The following is a 13,186-nucleotide window of genomic DNA, read 5'->3' on the forward strand; positions in this document are numbered from 1 at the left end:
CAGTATAAAACATTGGTTCACATAATCAATTTCCAAACAAAGAAAAAAAATAAAAAATAAAGTTTTAGGCATAAATATATATATATATTTACCAAGACTTATACTATATTTACCAAGGCATACAGTATGACATATGAAACAGTCAAGTGGGGTTTATTAACTCTTATTTAGTTGTACAAAGACAGCATAGAAATTTTAGGAAACAATCAGTAGTCTAAAAATATTAAGGTATCAAAAAGTTTTTTTTTTACCGCAACATTTGACATCCAACCCAGACACAGCATCTTTTAATTAACATTAAAAGAATATATAATTCAATCATTCTTTATTTGTCCATCTGTTTAATCAGGCCTACTGTTCCTTTGTAGTTATCATCAATATTACATCAAACTAAATTTATTCTTCAAAGGATTGGGAGACAAGTCCCTCTGCAAGTACACTGCAGAATATCTTCCAGCCAGCCAGTCGATGGCCTTGAGCAAAGATGCTATTTTGTTTATTAAAAACACATGAAAAAAGACAGTAGATAGAGCTAGCCTCTGGGTGTAAGTCAGCCTTTGGGTAAATATGCCCTGGAACATCAACAGTAAGCCTTCAGTGCAGTGTGATGAGTTGCCTCCTAGACAATTGGGACAACAATCGTTTGATTCTTCCTTCATGTACACAGACTGCAACTGCTAATTCAGCACACACTTGCATACTGAATTGTCCAGCAGAGAACAGGTATTTTCCAGAGAGGGAGGACTGCAAAGTCTAGTTGTGAACATGAGCATCCAAGTTTTTAATACACGCCTTTGGTTGGAATATTCAGATTTAGCTAAAATGAGCTTTACAGTAAAACATAGCCCGGCTCCAGACTGTCAATTATTTAAGAGACAGTAAAATTCAATGTCCTGGAATACAGGTAAAAACAATGACTGTGAGCACATGCAATTGTGACTTGTCGATAATTACCAGCTTAATTCTTTCATGCATTATTTAGTGAACTGGATGACAGCAGGCCTAAGCTGAGACCCCCTGGGAATCTGATTAATTTCAAATAGCATTTCTCTTTATTCTCTCCTCTCTAATGTAGCTTGGGTCCTTTTACTGTTCTCTTACTTGCAAAACAAATTGTTAGAAACCACACTGGAGTAAATGGATTTCTGGTATTAGTTTTTAAATTCATAATATGAAAAATATCATGATTATTTGAGAATATGCATTGTCTTTCACTGAAAAATTGTAGCTGTGGAGTCCTTGCCCACTGCCTCAATTTCAAAGGCTTTTTTACACATACATTTGGGCATTACTTCAATCCTCACATGCAAAATGTAAAACAGGAAATGCTAAGGGGCTGCTTTAGGCATAAATATGGTTATTAATAAGATTGCTTTGGGTACCACTGTACTGTCAGCAGTGTCCGAATACATCTTAAATTTAAAATGGGATTTTGTCATCAACACCTAAGTAGTTTTTACATTAATCTGTTTTGCAGTTGAGGTTCCTTCAAAAGCAGTTTTTCCTTCACCCCAGCTCATACTTGTAAAAAGCAGACTGAAATTAAATGGTAGCCCTACACTGCGTTGGTAGGATCTTTTCTCAAGTGGTAGACCTACCTATCGGATATTACCCAGCAACAAAGCATTGATGCAATTCACTCAATCCAAACAATTTCCTCTCCACACAGAATCACAGACACCTGCTCAGTGGAGGCTGGTAGGGGATACTGTGATTAGAATGGTGCCAAGTGTGATACAGACAGTCCAAGGCAGGGGAAAGAGATTTGCAAATGAAAGAGACCCCTAAAATATGAGCAATCTATTAATTTGTGAGCCCACAAAGAAGCTGTTTTAAATCCTCTAAACTAAAGTACTTGTGATTATTCATGCACCAAAAATCATTAAATATTCTGTGACAAACACAAGCTAAGCATGACTGCAAATCCTTACTGAATTGAAATCAGAACGATTAACACATTACGCTTGATTCATAAGAAATTAACTTCTGCATCTTACCCTCATCTGACTTAAATTAAGATTTTAAGCAGCTATCACTGCCAGGAGAAGATCAATCTGAACTGCAACAAATGAATCAATTACAACCTGGTACTGTATGTTGACTGGAAAAATAAACAGTTTCGAACAAATCCCTTTCATCCACATACAAATGTTAAGACTTGCATTTTATATATGTGAAAATTAATCAGAAGTCATTACAGAGGATATATAACTTTTTAAAAGGCTTTCTAACAGTACAATAGGCTTACGGTGCACCTCCGGGTTTGATTAGATCTTTTGTTTCCTTTTTATCCCCATAAGCATAAGAAAATGTAAACTCATGAGTGCCAGTGTAATAATGTGAAGCAGTGATTTTGCTTCTGCCTATAAATAATATCTAAACCATTACAGATATTCAGTTAATATGCAAGTGTGTATATACAGTACATGCACAAGCAACTACCTTTATTTTACGTTAAATTAATCTCAATGTCCTTGTCTAGATTTAATACAGAGCAAGAACAAACTGGTTTGTATTACTGCTGCAGGTAACAAAACATTGCTGTTCAGAAAGAGCTAAATAATGAGCACATTAAAGATACTTATTGTCACTTTCACCAGCAACTGTAAATGACCTTCCGCTAAACCAACGACAGCTATGGGTAATTCCAGCAAGCACCAGCATTATCCAATCACGACACCACACTAATTACCAAACCCTCCACTTCCCGGGATATTTAAACCCTCATTACCTGCACTATGTATTAGCCTCTATCCCTTGGAGCTCCTACCTCACTGTTGTTATTGAGAAATTCTCTCTCTCTTTCGGATTGATACTCAGGTCTTCGAATATTCTTCCTTTGTCCCTCGACTCTGGCTTCAGCCCCGTGACTTGGATATCAAGACTTTGATCCTCTCTGATGGAAATCCTGGTCATCGACATCCTACCTTCATCCCACGACTCCGACTTCAGCCCCGCGATTTGGATATCTAGCCTTTGATCCTCTCTGACGGAAACCCTGGTCATTGACATCCTACCTTCGTAGGAGCAAGTATAATAATGATAATAATAATAATAAACAACTTTATTTTATATAGCGTCTTTAAAAGTGGCTTCACAAAGCGCTTTACAGAATGACGACAACAACAATAAAAAAATACACAAGATACCCACAATGTGAATACACAAAGAGATGAGACAGTAAATGAAGGTACTGAATACAGGTGACTCTCTGATATCCTTGGGGATAGAGTTCCAGAGTTTTTGGGCATAACAGGAGAAGATCCTGTCACCTATAGAGTGTAGATGGGCTTGGTGGACAGATAGGAGACCAGAATTAAAAGAGGTTGTGAGGTGGGGATTAGGGCGATAAAAGCTCAGACAGATACTGAGGTGCCAAGCCGTGCAGATCCTTGTAGGTGAGAGCACGAGGATGTTTTGTATGTTTTGTGATTACCATTAAACATGAATTAAGTGATGATATACTGTACATTCACACTATACTTTTATCACATTTTTTCCTAATTTAAGTTTGAATATGGAAAGAGTGTTTTTGCAGACAGAATGGGGAGGTGGAGGGTGTAAATTCTTGCTGTAGACACTACTCTTTTACTCTGAGCAAGAAAATTTATAAGAATCGGCATAGTTCTAGAAATGGGCACCAGCATTGTCGTGGTTCCCTCTAAGCTGTGCGTGTCTGCTCATGCACACAGATTGTGAAATCAGCACACATAGGAAATTGAACTACAGTACGCACAAAAAATTAAATTCCCCAAAAAATAAGATAATAATAAAACAAACATGGTCGTCAATTGAAAAATGCTAAATTGACCACGAGACTGGCTGCGAGAGGCCCAACTTGGCTGTGTGCATTATTATTGCTACTCAATAATCGATATCTATGCTCTCATAGTCTCGAATCTCATGTTCATGCTCTCTCGACACTCAGTCTCTATCACTGGGCTTGTTGAATTGCTGTCCCGGTCTTTTGGATCTCTATGCTTCAATGAGGACAACTATATTAACAAAAAATAATTTAATACAATCAATTTAGCACAAGTTTTTGTCACGGGGGAAAACATTTGCACAACATGAAATCTTTGCACACACAGGCCCTTAAAAATTAGAGGGAACATTGGTCACATCCATTGGTACTTACAATACTGTACATACAGTACCTTCAGTCATCTGAGTCACACTGAAGAAAACAGCACAGTTTCCTACTGCAAATAATTTGAATCATAAGACTTCATGGACTGGTTTTTGTATGGACTGGTTTTTGTATATACTGTACTTTTACTTTAAAGCTGCATTAGAAGGAAATAAAAGGCAAATACAGCAGGGAGTCTTGTATAATTCCCTAACAGCTGAAGATTTTAGTGGATCATTTTGAAAGTAACTAAAATTAATCTTCCTCTGCTCTTCTCACTGCAGATGCCATGCCGAGAACAGTATCACAGCACTATTTCTGTTTCACCAGTGGAACCTTCCTCTAGCTTCGCAACTCATGAAATAAATGAGGTCTTGCAGCAGATTTTTAAACTGGAGCCAATGTAAAAGTGCCACATGATAATTCAGGTTAATACACAACAGAGAATGCTTAGTCTCTGCTAAGCATTTGCAGTGTACTCTTCCCAAATATCTCAAAAGCTTAAAAATGAAAACTTATACAGTACAAGGATGGAAATAAGTTATACTTTGCACTGAACAATATTCCAGTTCAGTGGTTTGTTGTCATCTTTGCTGTGTGAAATGGTAACTATAACATTTTTACCATGGTTTTACAATATTCATTCTATGCTCCATTACTATTACGTTTCACATTGATGGTACAGTAAATCTGGTATTTTCATATTAATTATTATTAATAACTTAATAATAACTTTTTAATTGAATTGAATTATTATTTAATAATTACACGTATATAGCACTTTTCTGGACACTCCACTGTAATGAGGTAATGAGGACTCCCCTCCACCACACCAGTGTGCAGCATCCACCTGGATGGCAGCCATAGTGTGCCAGAACACTCACCAGCTATCAGCTCATCAGCTATCAGTGGGGAGGAGAGGAGAGCAGAGTAACGAAGCCAAATCATAAATGGGGATTTATTAGCAGGCCATGATTGGTGAGGTCCAATGGGAAATTTGGCTGGGACGCTGAGGTTACACCCCTACAACTTTTGAGAAACACCCTGGGATTTTTAATGACCAAAGAGAGTCAAGTCCTCAGTTTTACATCTCATCCTGCACCTGCTTACAGTTTAATATCCCTGTCACTATACTGGGGCATTAGAACCCACATGGACTGGAGGGTGAGCGCCCCCTGCTGGCCCCACTAACACCTCTTCCAGCAGCAACCAGTTTTTCCAGGAGGTCTCCCATCCAGTTACTGACCAGGCTCACATCTGCTTAGCTTCAGTGGGATGCCAGTTGTGAGTTTCAGAGTGATATGGCTGCTGGCTATATACAGAATCAAGTGTAATAAGCACTTTTTTGAGTCCTGTTTGAGTCCTTAAGTCAATGTTCTCTTAATTTCTAGAACAACATGGAAATACTTTGTTGCAGCTAATGAAAAGATGCATCCATCATCTTTAATGAAAGTCTTATTTTCACACATTGTCTGTGAACCATTAAGAGGCAATCAGTTTTTCATATCTGAACATGTAAATTACAGTATAAAAAATAATGTATTCAGCCTTCCTCAGTGTAAATTTTGATGTAATCCGTCTCTGTGAAATTTATTATTTGATATACCAATGAAGGGAATTTAATATCCATTAAATAACACACACCAGTAGATGGTACTCTTACATTTCATTGGTTTTCAACCAGTAAAATGCAAGGTTACCTTCTACTTATGTAGAACTCAGACTCAATTTTTTATTTAATATTTTACGTACTTTTAATTACATAATTGTTTATTTGCCATTGCTCTGGTACTAGAATTCTATAGATGAAATAGATTTTTCTTCTTTGTACGAGCTGTAATTTATTCAATTGCACTCTTCTATTTTTTAACCAATCCTTAGGAGAACTTATGCTAATTATAACATTAAACATGATTTACATTATTCTTAAACCATCTAAAGCTAAAAATAAGTAACCTAGAAGTGTTCTATTTTAATTAACCACACTGGGGCCCACTGTATCATTGTTAAATATTTAAATATTTTAACTGTCACCCTTCATAGATAAACATATGCTTTTCCTCATAGCTGCCTGTGAGGTCTTTATCCAAAAGAAATGCAAAAACACAGGCTCTATTTACAGAAAAGCTGAAGGATTGAAGATCTTTAGTGTAAAGATATGCAATATTCTGTTAATTTAAACAGACTTACTGTATGTACTGTCCAATGAACTGTAATTAATAACAGACATTTTAAATGGTCTTCAATATTTCACACAATACATGAAGGTGTGAAAATGTTATGGCCACCAATCGTTACATCCCTGATTACATACAGTAATAAAGTAATACAGTGATAAAGATCTCCTAGCTTGCCCAAAGGTTCATCTGTTTTGTTATTTATAGAAGTATTGTTTTGTGGAAAGAATATCTAGAAATTTGAGATTCTGATAAGTGTTTAGCAAAAACAGTTCTTACTAAAATTCCACAAGGTAAATCAAGTAACGTGGATCTACAGAAGCTAATATCACCATAGCTTCAAATGTTTAAATATGCACAATGGATATTCTAATTATGATTTTGAGAGACTTGTGGAATATAAGAACCATAATGTGTCTTATGCTTTTTTTACCCCACTCATAAAATGTGTTGGGACAGAAGAACATGTTTTCCTCAGTATGAAGGACTAAAGCACATCTCAGAGGTACTGGCTATTGGAATTATTCCACAGTATGTGAAGAAAACCTGAACAAGTAAAGACACCAGTTCTGTTCTCCAAAGATCAGTGGTTCAATTCTGGGCTATACTTTTACTTGACAGTGACCAAGATTCTCCCAGCAATCAGTCAAGCACTGCAGATTGAGTGGGGTCATAGTCAGCAATACGCTTCTCATCTTTCCAGGAAAAAGCAATCACTATTATTCGCTAGGCACCTGTGAGCCTGCAGTGCTGTTCCTGCATTAGTACTTCCTGTAAAGTTAAACAGTTTTAGAGTTATAAAATCTCGAAAGCCTCCATTATGTTACTGGGGACTATAAGCTTGACAATTTGAAAAAGTGTATGCTGTCTATCTATGGCTCTCACTGCCTGTTACAGTATCAGAATTTTACTGAAGTAATGAGGTGACTTAATTCTGAACAAGTATTTCCAAGCTGGAATATCAAGAAAAAAATAAAAATAAATAGTTGACTAAAAGCTAAAAAACGAACTTCATAAAAGCAAATGCAAAAGACACATTTAAGTATTTGCAGGGACTAGATTGTCATAGTATGTGTCACAACCCAGATCTCATTACAATACATGACACAAACAATGTGGAGCACTACGTCTTTAAGTTTTTTTATTGAATCAGACTGCAGTTTACAAGGCTGGCTTCAGGCTTTTAAATTTAGAGCACACTGAAGCTAGCTTTGAAACCAATTGGCAGAACCATTACATTTCTTTCAAGTATAAAAATGCTGTTACAAAAAAATACAATGAGCTGAGCTGCTGCTTATTGAAAAGAACACTCATATTGCTTAAATTGACTTCTTACATACAAAGCACATGTTACCTTTAAAAGATCTAACAAAGAGGCAATAAAATAAAGATTGTGATTGATTTCTATACTTAAGTAGATTATCTGGAAAACTGATTTATCTTTAAAAACATGAATAGATCAAAGTACTGTCTTGAATAAAGCGTTGTAGTTAAACTTAAAACATTATTTTCCCTTCAATACAGCAAGGATTAATTGAAATACATTTTCACTTTTAAAATACAGCACAGATGAATCATAAATTGCATAGAAAAAATTATGATAATTTCATCTAACCATGTTAACACCAATATTTTTTTTTATTATATCTTGCCAATGCATTACAATGAATCTTCTGACTGTGAAGATAATATAAGAAAATATAAGGTTCTCCTTGTAGGGTAAACAGTTTCACATTAAATATATTTCTAATTTCTGGGTTTTTTTTTCTCTCAGCTCTCCTATTCATATCACGGGATGCTTTTTCTGACTCCTGTGCCTGTGAGCGGGCTGCGGCCTGGCTTTCCTCGGGTTTTCTTTCCGGCATCCGTGATTGAATGTTGAGCTGGCCCTCCTATCCTCATTGCTGGATATCACTCCGGTCATCCATGCCTGTGAGCGGGGCCGTGTGCCTGGCTTTCCTCGGGTTGTCCACTCCGATATCAGCGATAGGGTGGTGAGCCTTTTTTCCTCTCCCTTTCTAATTGCTGGATATCACCTTCCTGACATTCGTGCCTGTGAGTGGGCTGCGGCCTGGCTTTCCTCGGGTTGTCTTCTGCCGATATCAGCGTTAGTTTGGTGAGCCTTTTTTGCCGTTCCTCCATTCTTATTGCTGGATATCACTCCAGACATCCGTGCCTGTGAGCAGACTGTGGCCTGGCTTTCCTCGGGTTGTCCACTCCAATATCAGTGATAGAATGTGAACGTGCCTATTGCCCAGTCTGAGGTATTTTTCCAAGGTTTTTGTGTTTTTATTCTTATTTTTTGCTTAGTGTTTTGATTTTTCACTTCCCCTTCTCTCTTGTCACCCTGACCCCTGTGTTGTGAAACTCTTGGTTCCTACTGTATCTGTTTATTGTGGTTTGTTACCCTGGTCTCCCAGGTTTATTTCTATCGTTGTTTGCTTGTGTACTTGTCTTTTTTTTGTTTTAAGTCTCTGGAGCTCTACCTGACCCCCCTCCTTTCTCTACCCAATAAAGCTTTTTACCCTGGAGGAGAGGGCAGCTCTCAGCCGTGGACTCCCAGAGGTTTCCTTTCAGTTAAATGAGTTTTTCCCTCCCCCCAGTGCTGTGCAGCTCACTTATTTGTATGGGCGTCAGGAGCTGCCCATGAAGTGGGGGATACTGTCATGTCCTCTGCAGCCAGAGGGCGCTCCTACTCTGTTCTGTCCCTAGTTTCCTGTGCTTTGCTGTCCTTCCGGGGTCTCTCTCTCTGGGGCTATATATTTCCGGGTCACCTTCGCTCAGCAATGACGTTCGGATGTCCTGAGACCCGCCTAGCATCCAGGTTGCCACACGTCCGCTGCCTGAGGGCATTAGTTTCTATACGACTCCTGAACTGCTGAGCCTGGGCTAATCCCCTGTTCTGCCGCTATGCATATGGGTCTTTTTCCGCTCTGCTGCCTCTCCACGGTTCGTCCCTTCTGACATCCGTGACAATGTATATGCCCTGGTATAATTACACTCTATGTTGCTGTCTCCAGTGTCACAGATGAACTGTATTTTACATCTTTTTAAAAAAGCCAGCTCTTAGATCTTGTTATAACTTACTTCCTAAAACACTGTTCTGAAGTCAATTACCCTCAACTGAGGCAGTTCCCTCAGTGCCTAAAGGGATATTTACTTTTACAGTTCAAGGCATACGTCATCTTTTCTGATTGAAAAGTCTAATATCACAGAAATATGTGAGGGTGTTCTGGTATTACATTAAATTAATCTTCCTGAGTGAGTGTAATGTTATTTTTTTGTTATTCTTAATATATATGTTATTAATTGTATTAACCATCTCATAATCATGTAGGTCAGAGAAAGGGAGCAAGAAAACATGAAGACCACCAAACTAGTCTGCCTGTTGCTACTTTATTTATTTATTCACTTTCAGTCCACTTACCCTAATAAGAGTTATTTCAGTTGGTGAGAGATATGTGCAGTACTCACTGAGGACTATAGAAGAAATACAATCAGAATTCCATAAATCATCTGTTGATGAAAGACATGCAATCTTTAATGCAAAACTGGTGGTATGAAACTCCAGATGGAAGACATTGTTTTGGAAGTTGTATATAAGGAATGGTTGATACGTGATATCTGTTCTGTAGGATTGTTATTTTATTATCTGGTTATTGTCAGACTAACCATGAGGATCTTAATTTATATTTTCCACAACATCTGTGTTGCATTTAAAGATTGAGCAGCAATACTGTGATTCTTCAGAGAAGAAGCTTGTCTGGAGTGTTAACAGGTAATCAAAACACATCACCCTCATCTTTTACGTAGTACAAAAACTCTTTGATTTCTTCTTCTGTATATTTCAGAACTGTTCCTTTTGAGATCTACTAGTTTATCTTTGGGATGACACATCATTAACAAAGCCCTATTATTTTTTCTATAAACATTTTTTAATTTTAGATGAACACCTACTGTGAATCAGATTTTAGTATTTCATACTTCTCAGCTCAAAATGAAAATAAACATCCAGACCACTATGTTGTAGACAACTTATTAACCATTCTTTTTAAGAAGGCAGAACTAGAGTTAAACATGACCAGAACCTTCCTCTAGAATGTAATTAAGATACCTCTTGTAACAACTGAATTACAATAGACACATAAAAAATACACTAGAACACTGAGTTAGGAAACAGATAATCTTCCCATAATATTGAGCTTCTCTTAGCACAATGGAAGTTTGTCACTTACAAAAATGCTCTTCTTCCAATTAAAATTCTAATTCTATTAAAGTTTGCTAATAGAAAAGAATAACTGTTGCTCCAATATTTTCTGATCACTGATGTATGTAATTACATTCTCACTCTACCAGTATCAGCAAGCAATCACATTTGAGGATTAATCAAGTCTTATTTACAAAATTTGTGGAACCTATTATACAGGTCTAAATCGAGAAAAAGTGGTGGAACACTTCTTTGATTTTAATGAAACTTGCAATAGTTTAGCTATCCGATGTACTGTATATTCCTTTTCAAAAGTGGGAATGAGTTTATTAAGATGTCACCATTGTATTTCTTTATAAAGTACATCAAAAGATGTTTCATCAGGACATTAGTTTTACTTTTTTATTATTAGGAAGCAAATCTAAAAAAATATTACTATTAATAAAATATTGCCAGAAAGTCAAGAGTAGCATGAAAAATGGTGAACATCAGTAACAAATGCATATTATGACAGAAGTACGTTCTTGTGCCACTTCATATTTAAGTGGTCGTTTCCAAATCTGCAGGAAATATATCATCAAATTTTAATTTTGTGGAAGTATCTTTGTATTTCAAACAAGGTTTGAAAATAATATTATAACAAAGACAATAAGTCATATACAGTGGTGTGAAAAAGTGTTTGCCCCCTTCCTGATTTCTTATTTTTTTGCATGTTTGTCACACTGAAATGTTTCAGGTCATCAAAAAAATTGAAATATTAGACAAAGATAACACAAGTAAACACAAAATGTAGTTTTTAAATGAAGGTTTTTATTATTAAGGGAAAAAAAAAATCCAAACCTACATGGCCCTGTGTGAAAAAATGATTACCCCCTAAACCTAATAACTGGTTGGACCAGTCTTAGCAGCAACAACTGCAATCAAGGGTTTGCGATAACTGGCAATGAGTCTTTTACAGTGCTGTGGAGGAATTCTGGCACACTCATCTTTGCAGAATTGTTGTAATTCAGCCACATTGGAGGGTTTTCAAGCCTTAACCGCTTTTTTAAGGTCATGCCACAACATCTCAATCGGATTCAGGTCAGGTGAGGCCACTCCAAAGTCTTCATTTTGTTTTTCTTAAGCCATTCAGAGGTGGAATTGCTGGTGTGTTTTGGATCATTGTCCTGCTGCAGAACCCGAGTGCGCTTCAGCTTGAGGTCACGAACAGATGGCTGGACATTCTTCTTCAGGATTTTTTGGTAGACAGCAGAATTCATGGTACCATTTACCACAGCAAGTCTTCCAGGTCCTGAAGCAGCAAAACAGCCCCAGACCATCACACTACCACCACTATATTTTACTGTTGGTATGATGTTCCTTTTCTGAAATGCTGTGTTACTTTTAAGCCAGATGTAATGGGACACACACCTTCCAAAAAGTTCAACTTTTGTCTCGTCAGTCCACAGAGTATTTTCCCAAAAGTCTTGGGGATCATGAAGATGTTTTCTGGCAAAACTGAGACGAGCCTTTATGTTCTTTTTGCTCAGCAGTGGTTTTCGTCTTGGAACTCTGCCATGCAGGCCATTTTAGCCCAGTCTCTTTCTTATGGTGGAGTCATGAACACTGACCTTAACTGAGGCAAGTGAAGCCTGCAGTTCTTTGGTTGTTGTTGTGGGTTTTTTTCTGACCTCTTGGATGAGTCGTCGCTGCGCTCTTGGGGTAATTTTGGTCGGCCGGCCACTCCTGGGAAGGTTCACCACTGTTCCATGTTTTCGCCATTTGTGGATAATGGCTCTCACTGTGGTTCACTGGAGTCCCAAAGCTTTAGAAATGGCTTTATAACCTTTTCCAGACTGATAAATCTCAATTACTTTGTTTCTCATTTGTTCCTGAATTTCTTTGGATCGCAGCATGATGTCTAGCTTTTGAGGATCTTTTGGTCTACTTCACTTTGTCAGGCAGGTCCTATTTAAGTGATTTCTTGATTGAGACCAGGTGTGGCAGTAATCAGGCCTGGGTGTGGCTAGAGAAATTGAACTCAGCTTTCCAAAGATGTGATAAATCACAGTTGATTTATATTTTAACAGGGGGGGGGGCAATCACTTTTTCACACAGGGCCATGTAGGTTTGGATTTTTTTTCCCTTAATAATAAAAACCTTCATTTAAAAACTGCATTTTGTGTTTACTTGTGTTATCTTTGTCTAATATTTCAATTTGTTTGATGATCTGAAACATTTCAGTGTGACAAACATGCAAAAAAATAAGAAATCAGGAAGGGGGCAAACACTTTTTCACACCACTGTATATATATATAAGGTGTGTAAAAAAGCACATAATCTAAATCTTTTGAAAGTTGTTTTCTAACCAAGTACATACATATATATACACAATGTATCATAGATAGGTTGAGTGAAGTTTTATTCAAATTATAAAGTCAATATTTTGGCTTTTTTCCTTGGCTTGGGGACCGTGATAATTCAGGGGAAAAGACGGAGTCTCCATAGCAACTCCAACAGTGCCTTTTCCAGCACTTAAAATTATCGACCTCTCCTTTGTGGTTTGCATAGCATTTTGACGCGCTATATATATATAATCATAGGTTGTCAACAACATTATTAAACCTGTCATTAAGAAAAGACTAAAAAATTCACCACTCCCTCGCCCCCTCTCTCTCGTTCTACTTGAATTTC

This window comes from Atractosteus spatula, chromosome 23 (assembly GCF_055471065.1).
Source record: "Atractosteus spatula isolate fAtrSpa1 chromosome 23, fAtrSpa1.hap1, whole genome shotgun sequence".
Classification (NCBI taxonomy): Eukaryota; Metazoa; Chordata; class Actinopteri; order Semionotiformes; family Lepisosteidae; genus Atractosteus; species Atractosteus spatula.